This window comes from Mustela nigripes, chromosome X (assembly GCF_022355385.1).
Source record: "Mustela nigripes isolate SB6536 chromosome X, MUSNIG.SB6536, whole genome shotgun sequence".
Classification (NCBI taxonomy): domain Eukaryota; kingdom Metazoa; phylum Chordata; class Mammalia; order Carnivora; family Mustelidae; genus Mustela; species Mustela nigripes.
Genome location: NC_081575.1, coordinates 12771795 through 12784454, shown reverse-complemented (window position 1 = coordinate 12784454; position 12660 = coordinate 12771795). Strand labels below are relative to the sequence as shown.

The window sequence follows — 12660 nt, the reverse complement described above, 5'->3', positions numbered from 1 at the left end:
TAAATAAAATCTTCAAGAAATCAAAATAAAAAAATGAAAACAGCAGAAGCACTCAAGTAGTTGTCAAAACAAATGACTACTGTCATGGGCTTCTGTTGGCTGGTGGCACAAGAGTCTCTAGAGAGCAATACTATCTCATCTCTGTGTCCACAGTGTCTAACCTGGTTCTGTCAACTCCCCAGGCACAAATACAGATAAAAGATGATCTCTCTTCTCCTGCTGCCTCCAATAGCTGGCTTTGCCTTGACCAGCTCAGTCCAACCACTGTCTGAATGACTTGATCTTCATGAAGAACTTCTCAAGGCACAGACCAGCAACTTCTGGCATCATTCATCGTGTAGCCCAGGTGAAATACAAATCCATTCTCCTACAAACCTGTTCCTACAAAACAGACACCCCAAATCTCAGTATAATGCTAACTGAAGGAGAACATTGATATCAGTTTCAATACAGAGTTGTACTATCTGGAGTGCATGCTTTGGCCAGCAATACAACTGAACCTATGTTACAAAAAAATTGGGGGTCACAGAGTTTGTCTTAGTCTGCAAAGGCTGCTATAACAGAATACCATAGACTGAACAGCTTAACAACAAACATTATTTCTCACAATTCTGGAGGCTGGGAAGTCCAAGATCCAGGTGCTGGCATATTTGGTTCTTGGTGAGGTCTTCTTTTGTACCTTAAAGACAGCCACCTTCTTTTCTCACTGCATCTACACATGGCAGAGATAGAAAGTTCTGATAGTTCTTCCTTTACTTACAAGAGCACTAATCCTATCATTTGAGTACCACACTTATGACCTCAGCTTATCATAATTACAACCCAAAGGTCTAGCCTTCCAATATCACCACATTGGGAGTTGGGGCTTCAATATATGAATTTTGTGGAGACATGAACCTGAAGCCCACAGGAGAGATCTCCTTCATTTACTCTATGCAGAGGCAAAGAAATCTCATCCTTTATTCTCCTTTTAGGATTGAGAACAGAAGAGGATTTTTTTTAACATTTATTTATTTATTTACTTAGTAATCTCTACAACCAAGGTGGGGCTTGAACTCAAGGCCCAAGATCAAGAGTCGTATCCTCCTCTAAGCCAGGCAGGTACCTGGAAAACAGAAGACAAATTTATAGTCAAGACACTTTAATTTTAAGAGCTTGGGTTAGACTAAAATTATTTTTGGAGACTCTTCTACACCATATCTCATACAGATCATCTAATTCAAGGAAGATTTATTTCTCTCCCTTCTTAATGCAATTATAGCCAAGCTCTCAAATTAAAATGGATAAGAATATGGGTAATGGTTCAAGAACTTAATGCTCTAGTGAGATTGTCTTCATTGATCTTGCTTTGCAATGTAATAATGGGACCAGACAATGTGCATAAGTGACCATACAGAAAGTTCACATTGAGTCACGGTTCATACCAGTCTCTGGCTTCTCTCCTAAAATCCCAACCAGAGAGTAGATAGTCAGGAAGATGGTGGAAGTTATTTGCTGTTATTGTTGTTGTTGTTGTTGTTTGCTTATAGTAAGATATATTTTATATCTCTTAGAAAATGAAAGTGGAAAGAAAAACTTCCACTTGGTGTCAATGCTGTCTTCCCTATCTGTAAAGATGCTTCCCAAGGACCACAGCAGCTGCATTCAATCCTGGCCTGAAAAGAGCCATCTGAGGGAAGAACTTATAGATGAAAAGAGGAATAAAAAGGCTTCATCTACCAACTTACATTTACTGGAAATCCACTTTTCAAGGCTTCAGTATTCAAACACAGTTGGCCCTTACGGTACTGTCTTCCTCTAGAACATAGGAAATAAATGACTCCCCTTCATTTTTATTTGATTAGCATCAGATGTAATATTCAGAATATTTAACAATCAGTGTCCTACAAACGTTGAACAATCTGAAAAGAGGCAGGCCCGGGGCAGGACCTAGGTGGTAGTGGACGTCCCTTGCTGCACTAGAACTTAATTCCTTCATTGCCAGATGGGAGAGAGGGGAGCAGTGGATGAAAAGGCTTGTTCTGCTCCTGGAAAGCTGCTGAATATAGCCCTGACTAGAAGTGAAAGTTAGACTACTCAAACTGAACTGGCTGACTTCAGCACAGCTGGACCATACAGAACAACCACTACTACTGGTGGAGGGGAAGGCCATAGTGATAGCAGAGGTACTAGTAATAACTGTAGTAGTAAAAAAGCAGCAAAAGCAGCAGTTCAGCTGCTTAAGCAATTAAGCAAGTAAGCCAGGCTTATCTTTATTATCTATATTATATCTATCAGGCTTATCTTTGTTATATCTAATCATCAGAATAACTTGCCAGACAGGTATTATCTGTGGATACTTTAACTTGCTCCAACTCACACAGCTAAAACATAACAAAGCCAAGACTAGGGCCTGGGACTCTCAAGCCTATGTTAGGTCTTTTATGCAATACTGGAAGCTCCTACTATGAAAAAAAAAGAAATTAAAGGCTGATGTTAGCCTCCTGGAGGTTCACATTTCACAACAATTCTGACACGTGTTTATGCAACTTATAATTCTACAGTAAGCTTCTGCAGTGAAAAAGCAAAACTGTAGTTCACATGAAAACGTTTATCTACCAGGTCTAGTGAATTTCACCAGTAAAATGTGACAAAACCATTGTTTTGGATGCTATGTCACTCTACTTTCTTTCATCCACAGATGCAGGGTTCAACCACTTTAAGATAGCCACAGTTCCTCTTTTGACTAGTCTCTAGTAATTTTCACAAGAATGGTTAGATGGTGGACTTGATTGACAGATATTCTAAGTTTTTTCTCATAAATAATTCATGTCCATTATTAAACTTTGGAAAACACAGAAAAATATAAAGACTGAGAATCACCCACAACCCCACTGTCCAAGGATAGCCATAGTTGTCATTCTGATATATTTTCTTCCAATATTTTTTGCTATGCACATATATATAGACACACACAAATTGAGATCACTTATATATATATTTAAAAGCTATTATATTATGAGCATTTTCCTATGCTCATTAAAAATTCTGAGAAACAAAATTTAAAGCTTTCTTAATACTCCAACATACAGATGAAGCATAATTTATTTAACCATTCCCCTATCTTTGGAGAACAGCAGGCCTTGTCAGGAAATAAGTGGTTATGTAAATAACAGGACCCGAATTAAGTGCAGAAGATTAAGAACCCTAGGTTATTCCTTGGTCTCTGCAAGCTAATAGAATCCAGGGAGGCAGGACAATCAAATGTAGTATTTTCAGCCCTTAGAAGGATCCATTCATATATGTATATACATTTAGACTTTTTGCTGATGTGTTATGCTGAAAGGTGACCCCAGAAGTGTTTAGAACAGAGGCTTCTTACCAAAATATGAGTCACTCTTGTTTATACAAGTGTCAGAAACCACTACCAGAGAATACAACTCATCAAACTCAACTGAGCCCATCAATAGCCAGCTTCTAAGAAAAGTAGATCAAGGTTTTATTCCCCAAATTCATTATATTAAACAAATATTAAAACTTGAGCTGAAATTATTGTCACTTATTGCATTTGGTTATTTTTATCCTCTAAGAATGCATAAATGGTATGATGTTGCAGCTGTGTACATAAAGAGGCACCCATTCTTCTCCAGATACATTGTTTAAATTAAAAGAAAGGACTGCATTTCTTACCAGTGGCTTTGACTTTGGAGGATTTTGTGATTACACATAGATCGGCTGGAATAAAAACAGAGCAGCTCACTTAGGAATCAGAAGAGAGCTGAGGGACTCTCATTGAACAATATTTTCAAAGGATGGTGAAAGAGAAACAGCCAGCAACACACCAAAGTGTACTGTTGTCACTGGAAAGGAAATGCCCAGGCAAGGGCTACAGTTCCCAGTCCTTCTTGCATCGATGTTGGGCCTTGTGACAGATTCTGGCTAAAGCAATAAAAGCAGAAGTGAAGTATGTACCACTTCTGGACTAAGGGTCAAGTATTCCATCCTTTCACCTTCTTTCCCTAATCCAGTAACCATAGAGACTCACAGTGAAGATGACAGCATCACAAGGTGGAAGGAAACTGAAGAGCTGCCCATGACAATGGACTGGCTGGGAAGACCAACACTAGATTTTGCATAAACAAGAAATAAATATTTATTGTGTTAAGCCATTGCCATTTGAAGATTGTTTGTTAATGACCTGATCTGGCAGAGACAGAGTATGGGAAAAAGTAAGTGTGAAATACTTCTTCAAGATGGAGAATATTTAGCCATAGTAACTTCTTGCTAGGCGCATCTCCAAAGACAAGGGTAACTAAAGCAAAAATGAACTACTGAAACTTCATCAAGAAAAAAATCTTCTGCACAGTAAAGGAAACAGTCAATAATACTAAAAGGTAACCTACAGAAAGGAAGTAGCCATTTGTAAATGACCTATCAGATAAGGGGCTAGTATCCACAGTCTATAAAGAACTTATCAGACTCAACAACCAAAAACCAAAGAATCCAGTCAAGAAATGGGCAGAAGACATGAACAGACATTTCTCTAAAGAAGACATCCAGATGGCCAACAGACACATGAAAAAGTGCTCCATATCACTCGGCATCAGGGAAATACAAATCAAAACCACAATGAGATACCACCTCACACCAGTCAGAATGGCTAAAATTAACATGTCAGGAAATGACAGATGCTGGTGACGATACAGAGAAAGGGGAACCCTCCTACACTGTTGGTGGGAATGCAAGCTGGTATAGCCACTCTTGGAAACAGTATGGAGGGGGCACCTGAGTGGCTCAGTGGGTTAAGCCTCTGCCTTTGGCTCAGGTCATGATCCCATGGCCCTGGGACTGAGCCCCTCACTGGGCTCTCTGCTCAGCAGGAAGCCTGCTCCCTCACCCCCCATGCCCTCTCTCTGCCTGCTTCTCTGCCTACTTGTGATCTCTGTCTGTCAAAGAAAGAAAGAAAGAAAGAAAGAAAGAAAGAAAGAAAACAAAAGAAAAGACAACAGTATGGAGTTACCCTACAACCTAGCAATTGCACAACTAGGTATTTACCCCAACGACACAAATGTAGTGACCCAAAGAGGCATCTGCACCCCAATGTTTACAGCAGCAATGTCCACAATAGCCAAACAGTGGAAAGAGTCAAGACGTCCATCAACAGATGAATGGATAAAGAAGACGTGGTCCATATATACAATGGAATATTACTCAGCCATCAGAAAGGATGAATATTTAACCATTTACATTGACATGGATGGAACTGGAGGGTATTATCCTGAGTGAAATAGGTCAAATAGAGAAAAACAAATACCACAGGATTTCACTCATATGTGGAATTTAGGAAACAAAACAGATGAACATGGGGGAAGGGAAGGGAAAATAAAATAAAATAAAATAGGAACAGAGAAGAAAGCAAACTATAAGAGGATCCTAACTCTAGAAAACAAATTGAGGGTTGCTGAGGGGGAGATGGGTGGAGAGATGGGGTAATTGGGTGATGGGCATTAAAGAGGCCATGTAATGTGATGAGCACTCACTGGGTGTTATATATGACTAATGAATTACTGAACTCTACATTTGAAACTAAAAACGTACTATATGCTGGCTAATAGAATTTGGAAGAAAGAAAGAGAGAAATAAAGAAGAGGAAAAGAAAAAAAGGAAAGGAAAAAAAAAGATGGAGAACATTATTTCTCAATAAAATTTAGGGGGAAAATATGGGGAACACCATGAATGGGGGATAAGGCAAGGAGTCAACAAAGTACCAAGGTTCAGAGAGTAAGTTGAAGTTCCAGAAAATCAAGGTGGTAGAAATCTAAAATCAAATTTCTTTATGATATGACACAGATTCTTGATTTGTTCTGTGGCCTACATGACTGGCGGAACAATAGTTACAAACATATATTTCTGTCAACATGCACTGCTTCTTTGGTATTCAAATCATTTCTGTTTCCCAAATAATCTTCCTTTTTGACTGATGACTCTTTGCTCTTGATTTTAGGTCACATTCCAATTTATCGGGTTCTCTTGAGATTTTGGTTACTGAATAAATAAAGGCATAAAAAATAGTTTGAGATTTCATTACACAGATTAAAGACGTTATTGAAAACTTTTTGATCCTAAGCAAGATTACTCAAGGATTTTTAGTCAGCTATAGATTTTTCATAGCTCTGAAAACATTCGCAGTGACAGGAAGCTGCACCAGTCTGTTTACTGATATCTTAAGTGTTAAATGCTCCTTGCACGGCTCTCCAATGGTGAAAAGGTGTTTAATTGCTATAAACTGTTAAGCCTCTGCCTTCGGCAACCCCACTCTGCTGGAATTGTTGAGCTTCATTTCTGTCCATGTATGTATCTATCTACCTAACCATCTACCCATCTACCTATAAATTTTAAGCTACCTAATTATCTATAAAATTTTTTTGTTAATTAATTAATTTGACAGAGAGAGAGAAAGAGCACAAGCAGGGGGAGCAGCAGGCAGAGGGAGAGGGAGCAGGGCGCCTGACGTGGGGCTTGATCCCAGAACAATGGGATCATGACCTAAGCCAATGGCAGATGCTCAAATGACTGAGCCACCCAGGTGCCCCATCTATAATTTTTTATCTAACTTTAAGTTCTAAGTGTGAAATGCATTGGGCAGGGAATATGCTAATCATTAAAACCAATCCTGACTAGGGTTCAGAGACTTATAGGAGCCCCAGCTACACCAAGAGATGGGAACAAGATTGTGTCTGGCTGCCCTCATATGATCCTAGGTGAGCCTGGTACATACTCTATTCACTGGCCTCTCAGTTCCTTACAATCTATGGGCATCATATCCTCAATGCCTGGCTCAGAATCCAGCACACTGTAAATACTTGACAAATGTTCACTAAATGGAACAGTCAGTTCTGAAATGCTTGGTCACAATTTTCTTAGAATTCTTTCTGAATTGGTAGCCTTTTTGCATGGGCTTCTGTCCCAGTTTCCCACCAGGACTCAATCTCGCCTTTGCAAACCAGTCATACCCCACTCTAGAACTGATCAGGCCTCTCCAAAGGACTTTTAACCCTGTTCTTAATTGATCCATCTATTGCTTGAGGACCCGCTCCAAAAAAACCAAAGGATATTGTCTACTTGATTTAAAAGCATCACCCAATCCTGCCACATGTCCCCCTCCAAACCACATGTGCAAATACGGGCTGGGATTTTGAAGATTTCCATATAACCTTTGGTCAAAGAAGAGTTTGCCCTACTCTATAAGAGATACTTCACTTGCCATTGTTAGATACCCATGCCTTTGGAACATAGCCTATAACTCTGTCCTGTCTCTTAACTTCTACTATTTCCAGTGCTTCTCTCTCAATACCTGCTCACTACAGAAGCTCTAGAAAGTCCTTCAATATAGTCCCTTCATTCCTCTAACCCCAAGATATTGCCTAAAGCTAGCTGAATAAACCTTTCAAATGATTTCTGCTACTTATCAGAACTGAGGTTTGTTACATACAATTAACTTCATACATAATTATAAACCATACATATAATTAGAAACTATCAAAAAAGAAATTAGGAAAATACCATTTATATCAAAAAGAATAAAATACTGAGGAATAAATTTAACAAAGGAGGTAAAAAGACCTATATACTGAAAACTACAAGACACTGAGAAAGTAAAAACAGAAAAATAGTGGCAAGATATCTCATGCTCCTGAATTGGAAAATATTGTTAAAATGTTCATGTTATCCAAAGCAATCTACAGATTCAATGCAATCCTTATCAAAATTCCAATGGCATATTTCACAGAACTAGAACAAATGTTAAAATTTGTACAGAACCTACATAAAAGATCTTGAATAGCCAAAGTGATCCTGAGAAACAAGAACAAAGCTCAATGTATCACACTCTCTGATTTCAAACTATACTACAAAGCTACAGTAATCAAAGCACTATGGTACTGGCACAAACAGATACACAGATCAACAAACATTAAATGAGAGCCCAGAAATAAACCTACTTGTACAAAGACAATTCATAACAAAGGAGCCCAGAACATACAATGGAAAAGGAACAGTCTTTTCAATAAATGGTGTTAGGAAAACTGGTCAGCCACATGCAAAAGAAAGAAAATAGACCACCATCTCATAACACACACACAAATTAATACAAAATAGATTAAATATTTTAATGTAAGATCAAAACCATACAATTCCTAAAAGACAACATAGGCAATAAGCTCCTTGACATTGGTCTTAGCAAAGTTTTTGTGGTTCAGACTCCAAAGGCAAAGGAAAGAAAAGCAAAAATAAACAAATGAGACCATATCAAACTAAAAATCTTCTGCACAGTGAAGGAAATGATCATCAAAACAAAAAGGCTACCTACTGAACAGGGGAAGGTATTTGCAAATCACACATGTGATAAGGGGTTAATGACCAAAACATATAAAGAACTCCTAAAACTCAACAACAAAAAATAACTCAAAAAATAGGCAGATCTGAATAGAAATTTTTCCAAAGATGGCGTACAGATGGCCAACAGGCACATAGAAAGATTTTCAACATCAGTAATTATTAGGGAAATGCAAATCAAAACCGCAATGAGATCCTACCTCACCTGTAAGATGACTGTTATCAAAAAGACAAGAAATAACAAATGTTGGAGAGGACGCAAAGAAAAGAGAATCCTTTTATACTATGCACAGGATTGTAAATTGGTGCAACCACTATGGGAAACAGTATGGATATTCCTCAAAAAATTAAGAATAGAATTCCCAGTGTCCCTGGGTGGCTCAGTGGGTTAAGCATCAGATTCTTGGTTTACACTTAGGTCTTGATCTCAGGGTTGGGAGTTAGAGCCCCACGTAGGGCTCTGCACTCAGTGCAGAGTCTGCTTGAGATTCTTTTTTCCACTGTATATTTTTTCCTGTTTTGTCGAAGATTATTTGACCATAGAGTTGAGGGTCCATATCTGGACTCTCTACTCTGTTCCACTGGTCTATGTGTCTGTTTTTATGCCAGTACCGTGCTGTCTTGGTGATCACAGCTTTGTAGTAGGGCTTGAAATCAGGTAATGTGATGCCCCCCATTTTATTTTTGTTTTTCAACATTTCCTTAGCGATTCGGGGTCTCTTCTGATTCCATACAAATTTTAGGATTATTTGCTCCAGCTCTTTGAAGAATACTGGTGGAATTTTGATCGGAATAGCATTAAAAGTATAGATTTCTCTAGGCAGTATAGACATTTTAACAATGTTTATTCTTCCAATCCAAGAGCATGGAATGGTCTTCCAGCTTTTTGTGTCTTCTTCAATTTCTTTCATGAGTGTTCTGTAGTTCCTCGAGTACAGATCCTTTACCTCTTTGGTTAGGTTTATTCCCAGGTATCCTATGGTTCTTGGTGCTATAGTAAATAGAATCGATTCCCTAATTTCCCTCTCTGTATTTTCATTATTAGTGTATAAGAAAGCCACTGATTTCTGTACATTGACTTTGTATCCTGCCATGTTGCTGAATTGCTGTACGAGTTCTAGTAGTTTGGGGGTGGAGTCTTTTGGGTTTTCCATATAGAGAATCATGTCATCTGCAAAGAGAGAGAGTTTGACTTCTCTCTCTCTATCTGCCCCTCCCCTGTTCACTGCTCTCACTCTAAATAAATAGAATCTTTGGAGCACCTGAGTGGCTCGGTTGGTCAAGCACCTGACTTTGGATCAAGTCATGATCTCAAGGTCCTAGGATAGACCCCCATGTCAGGCTCTGTGCTCAGCATAGAGTCTGCATGTCCCTCTCCCTCTTCCTCTGTCCTACCCCTGCCCATGCTCTGTCTCTCTCAAATAAATACATAAAATCTTTAAAAAAAAATACAGCACTCATATTATTCAGCTATTCTGCTACTGGTTAATTATCTGAAGAACATAAAAACACCAATTTGAAAAGATAAGTGCATCCCTGTGTCCACTGCAGCATTATTTACAATATCCAAGATAGGGAAGCAACCTGAATGTCCATCAGTGGAAGAATGGATAAAGAAGATGTGGTGTATCTACACTATTCAGCCATTAAAAAAATATATTGCCATGTGTAACAACATTCATGGACCTTGAGGGCTTTATGCTATGTGAGTTGAATTAAGTCAAAAGGAGAAGGACAAATACTGTATGATATTACTTAGACGTGGAATTTTTAAAAACAAACAAACATCCAAACAAAAGAAAAACTCACAGATAAAGAGAACAGGTCAGTGATTACCAGAAGGGAAAGGTGCTGAGAGAGTGGAAAAAAGGGGAAAAGGAGGTCAATTTGTAGCGTGACGGGCGGTAATGACACTTTGGAGGATGATCATTTTGTCTCCTGCACAAGTGTCAAATTATAATGTCTACCTGAAACTCATATAATTTTTTAAATCTCTTGTATATACATGCAGAGAGGCAAACTTTAGCTGAAAGTGACTGAACTGATTTGCTGATAAGAAAAATTTCAGTAAGACACAAATTAAGTAATTCTTAGCAAGGAAAATGAAAAGCAAATAGAAAAATATATATATCAGAACTTTCTGGAACTCACCAGGATATGAACCATTGAACATCTGACAATAATACAACCAAAACCCCCCTAGAGCAAAACATTTTATTATTTCCATTTCCACACTGTGCGTGTCACAGTGAGATCTAGAGGTGTAAAAGAACAATCTTTCCTTGCTACTACATTCCATTTAGAAGTCTAGTGTATGAATTAGCAAAATGAATCTCTCATTCTCTGTTATAAATCATATGAGATAGTCCGTAATTAAAAATGGAGATGTGCGATGACCAGAAAAGTAGCATTAGGCTGCACCCTGAAAGTGAACTAAATAAACCCGTAGCATTAATTCTGAACTCTTCTTGACAATTCAAACATACATCAAATTATTATGCTTCAAATTAATCAAATTAATATGATTGCTGATATGCTGCAGTCCCCTGGGTAGTGATGCTAAGTTATACTCCTCAGACGCACATCCACTAGGAAATAGTCATAATGACTTTTAGTACAGCCCTGAGCTATCATTAGTGATAATCATGATGATTGCATTCAATGTTATTGACTACATGAATGATACTACTATTATCAAATTAGATTGAAGGTCTAATAGGAAGAAGCAAAATCCTTTCAATGAGAGGCTCAGAGCTATTTACAGGTTGTCAGTACTGTCTCCTATGAATTCTAATGGTGTGAGGTAGATAATCGAAGAGGTGATAAGTGTCTAATTCAACAGGCACTCAGGCCCCTGTTCTGAGTGGGAATGAAGAATATCCTAGTACTTCCCATATGCGTTAATTAGTCAAGGCTTCCAGCTTCCTGGAGAGAGACCCAGAGAGCTGGCCCTGGAGGTACCCAATAAATTGAGAACAATCCAAATCTTCAGGTCAAAGCTACTAGAATAGAGATCTTGCCAGAAATTCCAAGTCACAGGCTAAGTCAGAGCAGGAAGAGCTTGTGTTCATGCAACCTAAATCAGCCATCAAAGTCAGGGTGCGGTCAGGTTGAGAAGACATACTCAGCTTCACCAGGACACAGTCAAGATCAAGCATGTGCCCATTTTCCCTTTTGCAACTCGACACACAAAGCCTTCACTTATTTTTTTTTTTATCTTGTACTGTTTCATATATTACCTCAAAACCCTTCGTTGGATAAAGTACAAATGAAAGGATAAAAAATAATGGTTAATAATTCACTGGCCTTGCTTGCTAGTAATTCTTGCTGCTTTTAAAGTCTTCCATCAGCCTTCCTTCATGGTGACGCCTTGGCTATCGAAAAGCAGCTTAAGTGAGTCACCATTAATCAATCATTGATTTGCACATGTACATTTCTGGGGAACTGTCCTGATGAGAACACAAGCCATCTGATTCCAGCTAGCGGTGGTCTCTGAAGAAAGAGATGTCCTGCTCAGAGAACTACCACTGTGCTCCTAGTTCCCAAAGACAGTCTCAGATTATAAGAGCTGAACTGGACCAAGCAATACCCCTATCATTAATCACCTATTACGTACTTTTATCTTTTTAAGTAATTTGAACTAGAATCATTTTATTATTTGAACTCTACCTATTCCACATTCAACACCTGTGAGTAACTGCAGATAAAAGTGGATGGGGGTAGGAGGAAGGTTGGTCGTTTTGGGAATTTTCTCTTAAAACCCTGTCAACATATGCAGAAAGGTAAAGAAACTTCAGCTGAAAATGACTTAATTAATTTAATGAGAATGAAAAAGAAGATTCTTCCACACTCTTAACCATGTCATGTGTGTTTCTACACAACCTGAATCCAACTTCTTTTGCAACCGTACCCTATGCCAACAGAGAATATTCGCAAATCTGTAGACATAATTTTCATTTTCTAACTCCATGCTTTTACGGCATTTGTCACTCCTTCAGATCCGCAAGTTTTTGAGCACTGTGTCATCTAATCTTCATAACCAATCTGTCCAGGAACTGGTATCATCAACACCATTGTTTAGATGAGGAACTGAGCCTTTGAGAAATATAGTGGCTTGCCCAAGGATACCTTCTAATGAGTGGTGGAGCTTGAATTTGAACTCAAATCTTGATTCAAAGTCCTATATTCTTCCCACTACACCATATAGACTTCCTTGGATACAAAGTGCCTTCAAGTGCACCCCCAGCATGGAGCCCAGTAAGGGACCTGAACTCACAACACTGAGAT

At 38.5% G+C, this 12660-nt stretch overlaps 1 long non-coding RNA gene across 2 annotated transcripts in view; it reads right to left on the bottom strand.

Moving 5' to 3' along the window:
• Positions 1-1016: 1016 nt before the first annotated feature.
• LOC132007811 (uncharacterized) overlaps positions 1017-12660 on the bottom strand; it is a 96938-nt gene continuing 85294 nt past the window's right edge. For both annotated transcript variants that reach the window (XR_009401436.1, XR_009401435.1), the window contains 2 exons: positions 1728-1797; positions 1017-1105 (listed from right to left, as the gene is read on the bottom strand). This is a non-coding gene — a long non-coding RNA (uncharacterized LOC132007811). The remainder of the gene's footprint in view (positions 1106-1727; positions 1798-12660) is intronic.